We start from the raw sequence: 15,436 nt of genomic DNA, 5'->3' as shown, positions 1-15,436 counted from the left end.
AAGAAAAAACTCAGTTACATTTGGGAAATTCTAGCCATTCTATTAGTTTCCAGTTAATACTTATAACATCATACAGATAGCCATTACTGGCATCCTAGTGGTCACTGAATGTATAAATGAATGAAGGGTTGAATACATCGGTTTCATTTAACAGGACTGTGCCTTGTCACAAGTCTACAAACAAGGTCTTGCAAAATCACACCTGATTCACTGTGGCCCCTAAAGCCCTTGGCTGTTTGGCAGTACCACAGAATACTGCACTGAACAGAAATGAATAGAAGTCATTAGCTCTCAGCTTCTCCGAGAAGATGCTCAATTTGATCTGTTTCCCTTTTTTAATTTTTTTATTTTTATTTTTTTATTTTTTAGAGAGACAGAGACAGCGTGAGCAGGGGAGGGTCAGAGAGAAAGGGAGACCCAGAATCCGAAGCAGCTCCAGGCTCTGAGCTGTCAGCACAGAGCCCGATGCGGGGCCCGAACCCATGAACCGGGAGATCATGACCTGAGCCGAAGTCGGACGCTCAACCGACTGAGCCACCCAGGCGCCCCGATCGGTTTCCCTTTTTAATCCCAACATTTTCTAGGATATTTCTGTACTCCAAAGCCAAATCAATAGAACTTGGTTTTCCCCAAAGTTAGAGTGCAGGGTTTCTCTGCCACCCCACAATTCATTAACTAAGCATTTGCAGACTCTTACAACAAGTACTACAGAGAGAGGAAATGGGAGCCCCTTCGGCAGTCTGGATCCTCCTATCCTTTGGGGGTTTTGACAGACTGTTGAATTTTTTCATCCTTCAATACATATGCCAGGCCAAGTCTTGAATTATTCTGTTTCTACTGTAATGCGTCAGCTTTTATCTCTATGATGGTAATGGATGAAGACTACAAAGAATGTTCTTCAAAGATCTCCTTGGCACACCAGTGAGCTGCCTGAGAACAGTGCCTCATCAAGGTCTCTGAAGGTGCTGATAAGAGAGGCTTCCTTATTGCAGGGCTGTTCACTCAGGGCCTGAAGTGCTAAAAGGGTTCCCCATTCGCTACTCAAATTCTTTGTAATTAAAGCTTTTGGAGCCTAGCTCAGCCACCACCTTGCCTCCTTGCCTCCTGCCTCCGAGGTGACTCAAGTAGATAAAAATGCAGCCGTGGTTGGAGCCGCCTTCAGATACTCTGATTACTGGGATTGAATTTCCCACACAATGTACTAAAAATGACTGAATGGCGGCTACAGGTGTGACGTTCCATTTATACATTTATATTTTTTCTCTAATGGGCAACTAAGCCAATAAACAGCTCTTTCAATTTTTAAATCCACATATTTCCAGTTCAATGGGGATTAACTTAAAACCCTAAAGACAAAAATAAATTTGAAGAAAAACTGAAAGGCTGAAATGCAATTCATCTTAAAAAGATTTTTTTTTATAGGTTCTTCATGCTCTAGGGTTTTTTTTTTTTTTGCGGTTTAATTACAGTAACACCTGCTTCACTTCCTATGTTGATAATTTTTTGTAATTACTAAACTTTTCACAATGAAATTCATTTTAAACCCTTTAACCTGTCCATTTAAAATGGAAGCAAAATAAATCTGTCTAGGTGAACACTGTGTCTGTAAAGAAGCCACACGACTTCCTGGTTTCAAACTCTTCTGTTCAGAGGGGGCCCTCAAACAGACAGGGAAAAGGGGGTCTTCTGCTCCCTCAAAGTTAGCTGCGGCAGAGTCCACTGGAGAAGAGGAGAAAACGTTGCAAACAAAATTGGGACCAAGAAGAAGAGAGGAGGACGTAGATCCTGACACATTTACCGGCGGGGACTCTATCCTTACTGGAAAGGGTCCTACATAGTCAGGGCAAGGGAGCTTCCTGGAATCCCGCTGGCGTTTCTAATCCAGGAGGCACAGAGGCCGACAGATTAAACTACTCCCTGAGAGCAGGGAGGCCATTCTTCCTCATGGAAGAGATGGGTGACCAACAACAGTGGTTGTACAGCTGGAGAGGGTAGGAACTCTGAAGAGGCTGTGGGTCCAACATCCAGACTCCCCATGAGAAGACAAAGTTTGTGTGATAAGTCAAAGTATTAAGAGCGATCATTTTTGGATGGCTGAATCTCTTTCTCAGCTTTTCTACAAAAGTGGGACTTTCTTAAGCAGAAGAAAACAAGTCAACCAAATCTCTCTTCATACAGACATATTTATCACTTCTGTATTTTAAAATTTTTTCAAGTTTATTTTGGGGGGGGAGAGAGAGAGAGAGAGAGAGAGAGAGAAGGAGAGCATACATGCACACATGAGTGGAGAAAGGGAAGAGAGGGAGAGAGAGAGAAACACAGAATCTGAAGCAGGCTCCAGGCTCTGAGCTGTCAGCACTGGGCCTGACAAGAGACTTGAACTCGTGGGCCACAAGATCGTGACCTGAGCTGAAGTCGGACGCTCAACCGACTGAGCCACCTAGGTGGCCCTAGACATATTTATTACTTCTTTAAAGTACTTTCAGCTGGCTGACTTCCCCACATTTTAACTTAATCTGTTTACAGAAAAAATGATTAATTCTAGCAAAATCCGTTGTCACGCTTCTGAAATACATCTATTACTCTTCTACTAATATAATTTAGTGCCACCATTCAGCAGATAGAGCAAACGGGTTGAAGGTTGAATGGGCGGTCAGAAGAGGCCACTCGGATCAGAATCACCTGGGGTGATTCAGGGCTATTCTGGTAGCCCTGAATAGTCCCCGACCAAGCTGTAGGCGTGGGCAACCTCTGGCATCACCTGCCTGGGCTCTGCCACCACCAATTCAACCCTGGCGGCAGGTCGCATGCAGAGGTAGTTTTTAAAAGCTACTCTGGGATTCTAGAATGCAGGCTGGACGGAGAAGAGTAGGACAGCATTCCTGCACTTTTAATGAATGCCCAAGGGATTCTTATACTGCAATTTGCTAACCACTGCTCTATAAGGAAATTACACACCCCAAAGCTTTGGATCCACTGCATTTGGAGACAGAAATGACAAGTAGATAACAAATCACGGGCCCCAGCCAAGGCCATATCAATTGGCCCTTCTTCTGATTATTGCCACCAAATCAAGTCAGCAGTCTTGCTGCTTTCTGCATTTCATAGATGTATATACCATTTTTTTTTGTTTATGCAAAAGGCATATGCAGAGTATATGTTTTTGCATTTTAAGGTCTGCATTTTAATACTCTTTAACACTCATTACAAGCTATACTCCAAAACTGATACATTCTTATGTCTCAGTCATGTCCAGTCTCCTTCCCAACAGAATATTCAGTTATAAGAGAGAGAGAGCACGTGAGAGAGCGAGAGCAAGCGAGCAAGCAGGGGAAGGGCATAGAGAGAGGGAGACACAGAATCCAAAGCAGGCTCCTGGCTCTGAGCTGTCGGCACAGAGCCCAACACGGGGCTCAAACTCGTGAACCATGAGACCATGACCTGAGCGAAAGTCAGACACCTAATGGACTGAGCCACCCATGTGCCCATGTCATAGTCTTTTCTGATACCATCTTGACTATGTTCTTTCATTCCTAGCAGCCCTGTTGAGTTTTCTGCTGAGTATCAGGATGGGAGTGGAGCTGGCAGGGGGTCCAAGAAGATTTCAAGCACCTTTCACCAAACTCAGTCTATTATCCCAACTAAGCACTAGGAACCTAGCATTTTCATAGCTTGAGAAACACTGGTTATGAAAAGAGCATAACAGAGTAACAAAATAAAGGCAAATTATAACCTACTGGCTATTGTTTTCTACTGGTATTCATCCCTAGCTGGATTCTTGACAAGTTTGGAATTGAGAGGCGAATTCTTTCTATGCAAGAAAGTGTTTTCAATAGCTCGCCATCCCTTTCTTCTCCCTGACTCAACATGAAGGGCAGCCATATCCTGAGCCTTCCTGACCCTCAAGCTTCACTTTTATCCTCACACCATGAATCTCAGCAATCATGACCTACTAAATGGCATGTTGTTCTTCAAGAGCCCAAGCCCTGAGTGTGTTGCCCCTAGAAGCTTCCAACCCACCCACTTTCCCCGAGCACGGCTGAACCTTATGTTTCAAACCTTGGCTCTGACCCCACCTCCAATTCGGATGCTGAGTTCCCACCTCCCCGGAAACAGTCTTGGCTGGGTGGCCACGGGGCTTGTGCACATTCCTACCATTATGTGGACCTGACTGTATTTGTAGCAACATTTGCTTCTTCGGAGAGTCTCTGCTACCAGACACAATTTTCTTAAAAGCAAGGAATGGTTTTGACTCTCTGTATTAGAAGTCTATCTCAAACCTAAGGTCTCTTAAGAGTAAACTCCAGATGGGGCGCCTGGGTGGCTTAGTCGGTTAAGCATCCGACTTTCGCTTAGGTCATGATCTCGCGGTTCATGGGTTTGAGCCCCACGTCGGGCTCTGTGCTGACTGCCAGCTCAGAGCCTGGAGCCTGTTTCAGAGTCTGTATCTCCCTCTCTCTCTGACCCTCCCCTGCTCACGCTGTCTCTCTCTCTCTCCTAGAAATAAATAAAACATTAAAAAAAATTAAAAAAAAAAAAAAAGGAGTAAACTCCGGAGTTTTCTCTCCAGGTCTTACCCCACAGCCCAATCCATCTTTCAAGGAGTCTCAGGCCAAAGAAAATACAATCGCAAAAACTAACAAAAAGGCCCACATTCAGTCCTTTCAGTAAATCCTGTGGCTCCACCTTCAAAACCGATCCAAGTGTGGCGACTCCACCCCTCCGGGCACGCCTTCACCTCTACCACTGGTGCTCCATCCAGCCCACCATCTTTGCTTGCCAGTTACTCCATTATCCTCCTGACTGGTCTCCCTACCGCTGCCCCTGCACTCTCTGTAGTGTTTTCCATACAACAGCCAGGCTGATCCTTGTGGAATATAAAGCAAATCGTGTCACTTCTCCACCCAAAATCCTTCCGTGACTCCCCATTTCATGAAGAGTAAATGGCCGTCATTATATGCCACCTAAAGAATGATCCACACATGCTCACTCATCTTCTACTTCTCTCCCACTTCCCTGCTCTGGGCAGGTATCCCTCTTCATCACACCTCTGAAATAGTGGGACCCTCCCCTCAGGGGCCTGCAATTCCAGCTGGAATGTTCTCCCCTGGTTCATTTCCCCACCTCATCATAATCTTTGCTCAAATTCACCACCTCTGTGAGGCATCCCCGTTAACCTCCTCCACTGCCTACCTTCCTTCTCCCAGAACACATCTCTAACCTATGAAATACCTCACTTATCTGCCTCCTCCCACGGGGAGCTCCAAGCCCCAGCAACCCTACTGTGCAGGAGAGTGTCTGGCACACAGCAGGTGCTCGCTGAATATGTCAAAAGTAAGGACTCAGCTTTGGGTCTGCAGGCCCTTGAACAGTGAATGTCAGGCACTTAACAGTCACTCGTTAGATGATGCTTGCTGAATTAGGACACCCATCTGCCAAATTCCTGAAATGCTATTTGAAATTGTGCTGTCTGTTACAGTTATTCCAGGCAAAATGGCTCTACAATCAACATGCTTATTGAAATTCCTAGAACCATTTTTAACAAAAAGACACTGTGACCTAGTGAAAGGAGCTTGGGCAATGATGTCAGACAAGCACGGGCTAGAATCCTGGCTCTGTGACCTACTACATGAACAGTGTGACCTTGCCAATCTCAGCTTTTTCTTTTTGTCTTTAAATGAGTTAACATCTACCTCAGAAGGCTGCTTTGTGGACTGGAGATGATGTATATAAAACATCCGGCACATAGCACACATCTCTGATAAACTACAGCTATTATTACTATTATGACTGTTTCCCTTAATTTCTCAGAATGCTCTGGAAAAACTGCCCGATGTGGACTCTTCTTCAATGGAAGAGGAGATAGGACAAAAGTCCAGAGGACTTGGTCCCCTAGGAGAGAAAGGCACATCCAGGTCCTTGGCCAGAGAAAGCAGTCCCCATGATCTCGAGTGCTGATACCCTGAAATCAGGCCATTAGTGCCTAATCCCCCGGAAACACTGCGGTCATAGATGTTTCTCGACTGGGATGGATTCCTTTAGGGCTTCTCCAGAATGGAGCGGATAGCAATGGGGTCTCCATGTCCTGGGCCTTAAGAACTGCTGTGACCTACTTTCCTCATGACCACCGCTAAGGATAGCCCTCAAACGCATAGGATCCGCAGGGCAGTCTGGGTAGCGGGTGGAATAAAGCCAAGCCACGAGCACACCCCGGGGGCGGGAGGTGGGGGGGGGGGAGCAGAATTAGAAGTACTCATACACTAGTAACTTATCCCCACTCAGGCACAGCACACTTGCTCCACATTTATCTAAAAGAGGAGCACTCCATTATGTGTCAAATAAATAAGGTAGAAATGTCTATTACTCAGAAAAGCACTTCAAAGAATGTCCCATCCACGCCCTATGCTGACCCTGATGTCCCTTACAGTGTCTCCGGTATGATGAGGCTCGGGTAAGGCCTGTCCAAGCTTGTCAAATAACAGAGCAACCAAGAGACACGGAAAACATCAGTGTGAGGTCCAAGAGGCCTAAGATAACCTATCTAGCTTATATTTAGCATTGACGATTTGGCACAAGACTGGTCCCGTTTGAGAGGGGATTGACAGTGAATGGCCAAAGGACGTTATTTTTAAAGATATTATAAGAGACATTAAAAAGAACCTTTAACCATGTTTTCCAGATGGTATTGGTCACTGATCTCCCACAAAGTGTTAAAATCTAACAGGCCATGTTCAGACTTTCGCTGCTACTTAGCAGCTTTGTGAATTGAAGTTACTCAAACTCTCTGAAAATAAATTTTTATCAATGGCAGAGTGCAGATAAAATACCTCTTATGATAGCTGAGAATTAAGTAAAATCACGCACATAGGGTAGCATTTAATAGAGTACAACAAGCATCGGAGGCATTCGAGAAATGGACCAGGATTAATTTTAAGCCAGGGGAGCAATTCCTCTCCTATCTCTGGGCCAGAATTTATTCTCATATTAGTGAGGGGGAAGAATGAATGCTATGTTAAAATCCAATGACGACTTGGGCAAAGTTCCTAAAGCTTATGAAATATTATCGCCTCCATTAGAGCTTTATCGGCCTTAAGGATTGTCAGTGTGAATATAATCACATTTAATAAACCAAATGAAAGGACAGGTTGAACCCTCTGGCCACTCTGTCAGAAGATACACAGCGGCATCCATCAAGTCCATGGACTTGCCGCTTCCAGTAACGTGCTTACATGAACTCTGTTAAAAATCGGAGCTTGTGTGATAATTATCTTATTCCAGGGCTCTCTTAAGAGGAAGATAAGGAAAAGGAGGTCAGACAAAGGTTACACAGAACAATGATGCCCTTGGTTAGACAGGAAGATGATGAAAACACATTTTCTGGGCATCGAGAAGCCACAATGATAAAGTCATAATTACTACAGCTGAATCCTTATCTGATCCTATAAATATTTCCTCTTCTTCAGTTAGCTTCCAAAAGGCATGCTAGAACAAATGAATGGGAAAAAAATACTCCATTTTCTAAGTTATGTTCTCCCCTGGTGATAGGGGGAAAAGACGAGAATTAAAACTACAGGACAATTTTTATATTAACATTATCCAACACAAAAGATCTACCACCCACTGGAAGATCTTCCATTTCTTCTAAAACTTTTGCAAAGAATTCATGTCTGTTTCCACTCTTCTATTTTCTCCTCATCACCATGTATCTGCTTCTTATACATAACAGCATCTAGTCTGAATCAGAGATATTTGATCTGTTTATTACTTGTGATGCCAACACCTAGGGCAGTTAAGCGAAGATTACATACGAATATCAAAAAGCATACTGTGTTTAATCATGAGAACACAGAGGATATTTAGAGACTTCTACTTGATGTCCTCAGCCTTGGAGTGCTGAGCAGTCGCTCCTGTAAGGGTCACAAAGACCAAACTAGAAGAGACCAGACTTCAGGGTCAGTCAGGCAAACGCACTCGAAAGTAACAAAGGCAACCGTTTTCATAATCAGACACTGAAGAACACTGAGAAACTCTTCAGGAACACTTAGACTGGTTTCGCTTTTGCCTGAGAGAATGCTTTTACTCTGAGAGAAGATAAACCCGAGGGCACTTAGGAGTATCCCCTAAGGGGACTGGCCTCAGCAGCACTGGTGGGTCAGGTCCCCTTCTGGCCCAAAGGAGAACCCTGGTGACCTCCCCTGGTGAGCACTCATCTCCTTGGGTTCAGGAGTCTTAAAGGGCCACACCAAAGCACCCATTCCTGGGGACTCCCCCAGTCAGGGACAGCTGCCTTGGACAACAGGGATCTGAGGGAAGAGGGTTAACTATGGCAGGAAGAAAGAAACGGTTGGAAATTTAAACCAGAGTGAAGACATTAATCTATTTCACGGTTTGCTACCTTAGAATCACACTAATCTAAAAGGTTAAATCAAAAGAGATCAAAAAAGTTAAGTCTGCAGGCCTCTGACCGGATGTGCTTAAACCCAAGATACCAGCTCACATAAAGAAACTGGAATCATCCTCAAATTGTTCTGCTTTGCCTTTTTTCCCAAAGCACAGTAAGTAAATTTCTCCTGTAGGATTTTTGTTGTTTGCTATTATTCGCTTTGTTTTGGTAGGTAAAGATAATTATTCTGGTCTTTCTCTTTATAATCACCCTTGATTCATAATCATTCACTTATTTAATCCATCATTCAATAAGATTTATATGCTATATGCTGAGTCCTAAGGATGTGAGACTCCGATGTCTCACTTTTGACTTGGCTTACCTTTTTTTTTTTAAAACCACTGAATGTGTTATACACCGTTAATTATTAAAATTCCTAAATACAAAGGTGCCTGGGTGGCTCAGTTGGTTGGGTGTTCAATCTTGATTTTGGCTCAGATCATAACTGCACAGGTCATGGGAGCAAACCCTGCGTCAGGTCTGAGCTAAGAGCACAGAGCCTGCCTGAGATTCTCTTTCTCCCTCTCTCTCTGCCCCTCTCCCAGCTTGTGCATGGACATGCACATGCACACTCACACACTCTCTCTCAAAATGAATAAAAACTTTAAAATAAATAAATACACACATACATACAAATGAGTCACTCACAGCTAACACCAACCTAGACCCAGGTCAGAAGGACATGTGCTCCTGGAACACACAGATTCACCCCACTCTGCAGATGCATTATTTCAATACAGAAATCAGGGAAAACTAGTATTACAAGATCAGTTTTAAAATAATACGTGAGGAAAAGCCATTAATACATCAGGAAAGCCATTAATGAGATAGGATTCTGTATGTACTGAGTAATTTCGCTATGAAACGAGGATTGAGGAGCCAGAGAACTACCATCCATAGGATATCTGGTCTATTAACAAGCCCCATGTCAAACTGTACCTAGCAGGGTGATATGAGGGCCCAGAGGTGCCACTTCTCTTCCTTAAGGAGCCAGGTAGAGCACCATCCCATACATAAAACCAAGACCAATTCCTAGGCATTTGGGGAGCCCCAAGTGAGCACCTGTGCTCAGGAGCAGTGCTCACATTCCTCGACACAGGCCACATTGGCCCGGAGATATTCAATCCCCAAACTGACCACGGGGTCTGTCAGCAGGGAGAAGCAGTATTTTTTAGTTTTTGTTTCAGTGCCTAGCACACAGATCACATATTTGTTCAACAGATGTATACGAAATAAGATACAGCTACTAGATTCATTTAAAGTCTACCCCATCACCCTCAAATTCTATCTAAGAATTATTAAATTTATAACAGTATTTTTTTTACTCAAATTCTAGTTCTGTTTGCCCATTAATTTAGGAGAAGAATAAGTGAGGAGTCGAAAGGAGGCATCAATTTCCCAGAAAAAGAAAGAGTGTTTAAAGTAACCATACTTGTGTGTTGTCCCTTTAGTCAAGAAAAAGCAATCAGCATTCCAGAAGTTTCAGGATACCTGTCCCACAAGGAAAAAACAGAATGGAAATAATCTCTGTTGATCAAAGACCTTCATTCCCAATAACCCCAGAGAGGCAGGCAATGGATTATTAGCCATGTGCCTCCCACCTCTTGCCTGCCGTGGACCTATTGTTGAGTTTGATAGGCTTTAGAACTTCCATTATAAGGAAGGAAAAACAGAGTATATGAAATTCAAGCAAATTAATTTGACTTCCTTCCAATATCTCCTTAGAAAAATGGACTTGAAAAAAAATATACAAAGAGACGGTAAAAGGATCTGAATCCCATTCAACAGCTATGGCTTTTTGTCTATATACACAACGTTCCCTTATTTGCAAAGGTAATTAAAGGCTCCTTCAAAGATGGGAAGAGGGGAGACTTGGCTTTGGCCCAGAAATGTGTGTGTGTGTGTGTGTGTGTGTGTGTGTGTGTGTGTGTGTGTTTCTCCCCACAGTAATTCAAACAAGGTAAATTGTGGTCAAATATGTAATGTCTATTTCATGATGCTAAACGGCAGCTTTTTTGGGTTTCTTTTCTACATTTACCATACAAAACATTTAATGATCAAAGTGGTGATACCCAGTGCTTACTTTCCAAAGGTCCTCAACATTCCGACCTTCCAGACACACGCAGAACACCTCCTGGCTAGAAAGAAATGTATGCCAGTGATAGGGCCGAAAAATCAGAGGAGGGCCATGTTGCTAGACATGAAAAATGTATAAACAATAATCTGTACCCAGATCATTCCAAAAGGTTTTCAGAACAAAGCCAATTATTTGAAAATAGCTTTCAAGAAGACAAGATCAGGTAGAGTTAGAATTTTCTTTCTGGCCAAATTCAGCAACAGAAGAAAATAGTACAGGTTTGGAAGAATTAGAAGGCCATTAGCATGGATTTTATTATGAACAACCATGTTGGTTGAGGCACCACGTGTTACTGCTAGGGATGTAAAGATGCACAAAAAGACATGAATATACATTCCCACCCTCAGAGATCTCATAGTCTAGAGAGAACACAGACAAGCAAACAGTTCTGAAACAGAGCTGAGAAATAACCCGAGGTGGGGAAGTCCTGGATGCTAGGAGACATAGGGACGGGGCGCTCAGCCTCGACTGGGCAGACCAGGAATTCCTTTCAAGAGAAAGAAAATCTGAGGCCCAAAGAAGGCAGCAAGGTGGAAAGACAGTATCTGAGTTTGGGGAGGGCGTGGGGGTGGGAAGATAGAGCTGAGGCGAATGAGGCCAGCAGGAATCTAATCACGAAGGGAACTCAAGGCGCAGGGGGAGCACCGGAGGACAATTTAGAGGTTTTAAGACTTGGAGTGGTGAGGCCACTGGTAGTTTCCACACTGCACTGGCTAGAGAGGAGACAAGGAGTTAGAGAGTAGACCTGGGGCTGAAAGACAGGGAGAACGTGGAGCTGTAGCGCTCCCCGTTACCTCCCTCAGTTAGAACTTCCACCATAAACCACCTCCCCCATGACAAAAACATAGTTGAGTTAAAAAGGGCAAATGCGGGTGCCAGACAGATCCTCTGGTCCCTGTTCCCAATAGCCTACCTGGCTAGGCTCCACCTGTACAGAATGCTGGAGCCACCAGCCAGGGGACGAGAGTGCATTCCACAGACAGGCAATCCACTGAGGCAGTGGGTCAGGGTAAAGGGCACTGAGCAGGGTGCCTGGGCATCAGTGGATGGTGTATAGGAAGTTCTCCTAGTCAGGCAACATGCCTCACTATTGAGGTAGTTGACAGCGGTCTCTCCCAAGTATTTCTGGATTCTCCTTGTCCTAGGCATGCACAGCTCAAGCCAGAAGTGAATCCTTGCTGTTTTAAGACACAGAGATCTGGGGTGGTTGTGGCAGCATAATCTCAGTCCATATCCTAATGGACTGAACGGGAAAAGGCCACATGTCTAGTGTAATGAGAAGGGAAAGCCCAGGATGTTTGTGCCACATTTGAAAGACCTAGAAAAAAATGAAAGGGTGGGAGAACCAGATTAGAATCGGCGGTGGCAACCTAAAAAATGGACAGACTTTTCTCTCATTTAAATATTTATGGAGTATCTCTTCTGTGGCTATGTCAGGAAACCACTCACATCATTCACTGGTCTCCCTCTATCAGAGACATGGTACGAGAGAGGGTAAGGGCATAAACCCTATGTAGGAATCAGAGCTTGGGTTCACCAGGCTCCAGTTACTGAGCTGTGTAACTTTGCATAAGTTACTTAACTTCTCTAAGTCTTCTTACTGAGATCTTGAAGATCAAATAAGAGAATTCATTTGATTTATACTCTGGCACATATAAATACTTAGTAAGTACTCAAATATTAGCCATTATTTACCATATGTTCAGATTCCTAAACCCAAAGTGTACAGGATATAGTGTCTTATAGGAATAACAGCTTATCCAAAGTAGAAGACCATGCTAATGTATTTCCTAATAGAAATCTGATGAGTAAAATGATAAAACAAAGCTAGAGTTGCATTTTCAACTTGAAATCTTCAGGAAGACTGGTCTGGTTAATACAGAGGCAAGAGCATAATTATAAGGTTACAAAAGCAGAAGAAAATGAGCATTTTGCTCAGTATGTCTTCTGTATTAAATTACAACTCTCAACAACAACATAGCTGACATCAACCCTCATGCAATGATTATTTCAGTACAGAGCACTCCTTCCTTCAGGCCCCAACCTAACAGAAACAGAATGCCAGAACAGCTGTTAATAGAGCATAATCCTCACCATCGATTAGAGTGTGAGGTTCATTTTCCCTTTACAGGATAGAGCAACAACAGAAAAAGTTGACATACATTTTTATATCTGATGCCAGTCACAAATGGCATCCGTGTTCCTGCACTCTTTAGAAGAGTCATTTGAAAACACAACCAAAATAAGACATTGTAGTATGAGTGGTGAAAATATAGGTAATAGGAGATTACTCTTGAAATACTTTTACTTCCTCCACTTACACATAAGCATGATAGCCCATCTATAAATACTTCTTTTTCATTTTCAATGTCATTGTCTTCTCTTTCAAAGACAAGTACACAAAGCCAGTTTATTTGCATTGAATACTATTAACATATGTAGTAATAAAATACATACCATAGTATCTAATTTTTATCAAGAAATGTCAAAACATTAAAATAGTTACAAAGAAACCAGATATTTTCAAAAGAACTTACGAAAAATGCTGTCTGAGAAGTATACTCAGAGGAATCATTAGCACTTTCTTGGGATTACTTTGGTGCTTGAGGGCTGTTTTTTTAAAAAACAGACGGAATATTTCTCATGCCATATGTTTCTGGCAAGAAGGTGGGATTTCCTTGGTCTTAGCATCCATTAATATAGACAGGGCCCAGCTGCACCCAGAATGGTCTGAGAGTCCAAATTACAGGTATATAACATTTCATTTCTGTGCTATCTTTAAGTCTATGAATAGTCAGATTTTCAAACACAACAGTTCTGATCTACAGAAGGAAGGTATGCGTTCTCTTCCTCGCAGGGCTTTTTAAACCAACACGATTCCAGTGATTGACCATCAATTTATAATCACTAACACTAAGTAGGGTGATTTTCACAAGTATCTAAAGCCAACATATGTTGGACAGGACACTCTATTTCCATTCTATATGCACTTTGGCTCCCTCGTGCCCACAGCAAACAGCTGTCATTTACATGCAGTCCTGCTGCTAACACTTTATGTAATTCCTAAGGGGCTTCCCAGCCTATAATTAGCCTTTCCAGCTGCTGCAGTGTACACTGCTGGGTGGAACTGAGAATTTTTTGCTTTATAGCATTCCCTAAAAAGTCCTCTTCAAGATGGCACTGCTGGAATAACACTGTTCAGAATTCAGTTTGGGGAGCAAATACAAATTCTTTGCTATGAATAGGTCTGTCCTACAGGCAAGGTTTGCCTTAAAATGAACTCTTGAGCCATCCACATGAGTAGGAAATTAAGACTAAGCATTAAAAAAATGGGAAGTTCAAAACGATACTAGAAACTTCCTAATTCAAAGCTGCAGAGAACATCAGTATTGAACCCGTTACAACGGCTCTCTTAGCTTTTTACGTAATTCTCCTCCCCCGGCACCATCAGCAGGATTAACCAAAACAGGGTGGCAAGAAGGAACTAAGACAGAGCCGGCAAAAATCTCACTGTTTCAAAATCCTCAAGGTCAACAGTGCCTGCAAAGAGAGTGCAAGTCCAAGACAAGTGAACAAGTAAAAGAGGAAGCATGCTTTACATTGAAGTCGGTAAAACAAAAAGTCTGATTTTTAAGATTCAAAACCCAGAGCGCCGTCCTCCGCCCCCTGAATTCTGGTCGTAGGACTCACAAGAAACAAATGTACAGAAGCAGACCGTCTCCACAGAGAAGGACCTGCTGCATTTGCAGCGAGCAGTCATCCTCAACTTCAGGACAGCATTTCTGACCAAGGAAATGACTCTAATAAACCAAACCGCAAGTGCCCATAAAAAGTCAGGTACTCCCAGAGCTAATAACCAGGACAGGCTCCTTAAGGATGGGAAGATGGTGTTGACTAACAAACATTCTGGGGGCTACAGATGCCTTTGGTCTGTGGACCACACTCAGCGACCCAGTCCGGGGTGGACGTCCACACCATCTATGCACGTGCTCCTCCCAGGCAACGGATGCCTGGCCACCTCAGGGAACTAACACGTTCTGCTGCTTGGAAGAACACGGTAACAGCTAAGACCAAGGGCTCAGCTACTGTGTGGGTTTTGAAATGCCACAGTCAATACAAAATTAAGAGGATACTTTAGGGAAATATTTAAGGAATGGATGTGAAGATGAGCTCTCCAGCCCGAGGATGCCCCGCACCCTGTGTTCTATGAGGTGAGCATCTGGGAATTCTTATTCCTCTTACTCATTCTACTGACCATAGAATTTCTCCAGCCAGAAATCACATGGTCAGTAGGGGACTAGCATGTCTATGCTAGTTCTTGACACTGTCAGTTATTTCCCATGTGAATTCTCAATAAACTGGTTTATTTCTTCCAGAATCAAAATAGGGCTTTAAAATTATCTCTGATGGAAATAATAATCACTGCTCCTTTCACCTCCAGGACTCCTTAAGACAAAAATGCTCAACACTGGGGACTTGCAGCATTTCCATTTCACTGCGTGTAGCTAGATTATCATCCTGGGTGTCAGCTGATTTGACGAATGTAAACTCATTTTAAGATAAGCCTAAGCAAAACAATTAGGGAGACAGATGTGATGATTTCTTTTAACGCAGTCAAAATGTGTAGTATTTACTACTTATTTCTATCAGCAGAGGTAACCAAGAGTTGATTATTACACAAAACCTGCTGATCAGAATGACTAAAATAGAGTAAGGGAATTTCCCAACTGCCTATTAATTGTTAAAATGCTACTTGTGAAATGGTTGTCGAGAGCCAAAAATCCTGTTTCTCACAGGAACAGTGTTATAAATTATAAGTTAAGCTTCAAGGAGTACCTAGAAGAGTCTCAAGCCAG

At 43.1% G+C, this 15,436-nt stretch overlaps 1 protein-coding gene and 1 long non-coding RNA gene across 2 annotated transcripts in view; one reads left to right on the top strand and one right to left on the bottom strand.

Annotated features, from left to right (window-relative positions):
• The window catches only part of LOC144243178 (uncharacterized), a 9,333-nt gene extending 5,597 nt beyond the window's left edge, over positions 1–3,736 (top strand). The window contains exon 2 of the long non-coding RNA XR_013338562.1: positions 3,538–3,736. This is a non-coding gene — a long non-coding RNA (uncharacterized LOC144243178). The remainder of the gene's footprint in view (positions 1–3,537) is intronic.
• Positions 1–15,436, bottom strand: part of EPB41L3 (erythrocyte membrane protein band 4.1 like 3) — a 144,127-nt gene that overhangs the window by 106,665 nt on the left and 22,026 nt on the right. The gene's annotated exons all lie outside the window — the stretch shown is intronic.

This window comes from Crocuta crocuta, unplaced genomic scaffold (assembly GCF_008692635.1).
Source record: "Crocuta crocuta isolate KB4526 unplaced genomic scaffold, BGI_CrCroc_1.0 scaffold26, whole genome shotgun sequence".
Classification (NCBI taxonomy): Eukaryota; Metazoa; Chordata; class Mammalia; order Carnivora; family Hyaenidae; genus Crocuta; species Crocuta crocuta.
The sequence above is the reverse complement of the archived record's forward strand: the minus strand, read 5'-3'. Positions and strand labels throughout refer to the sequence as shown.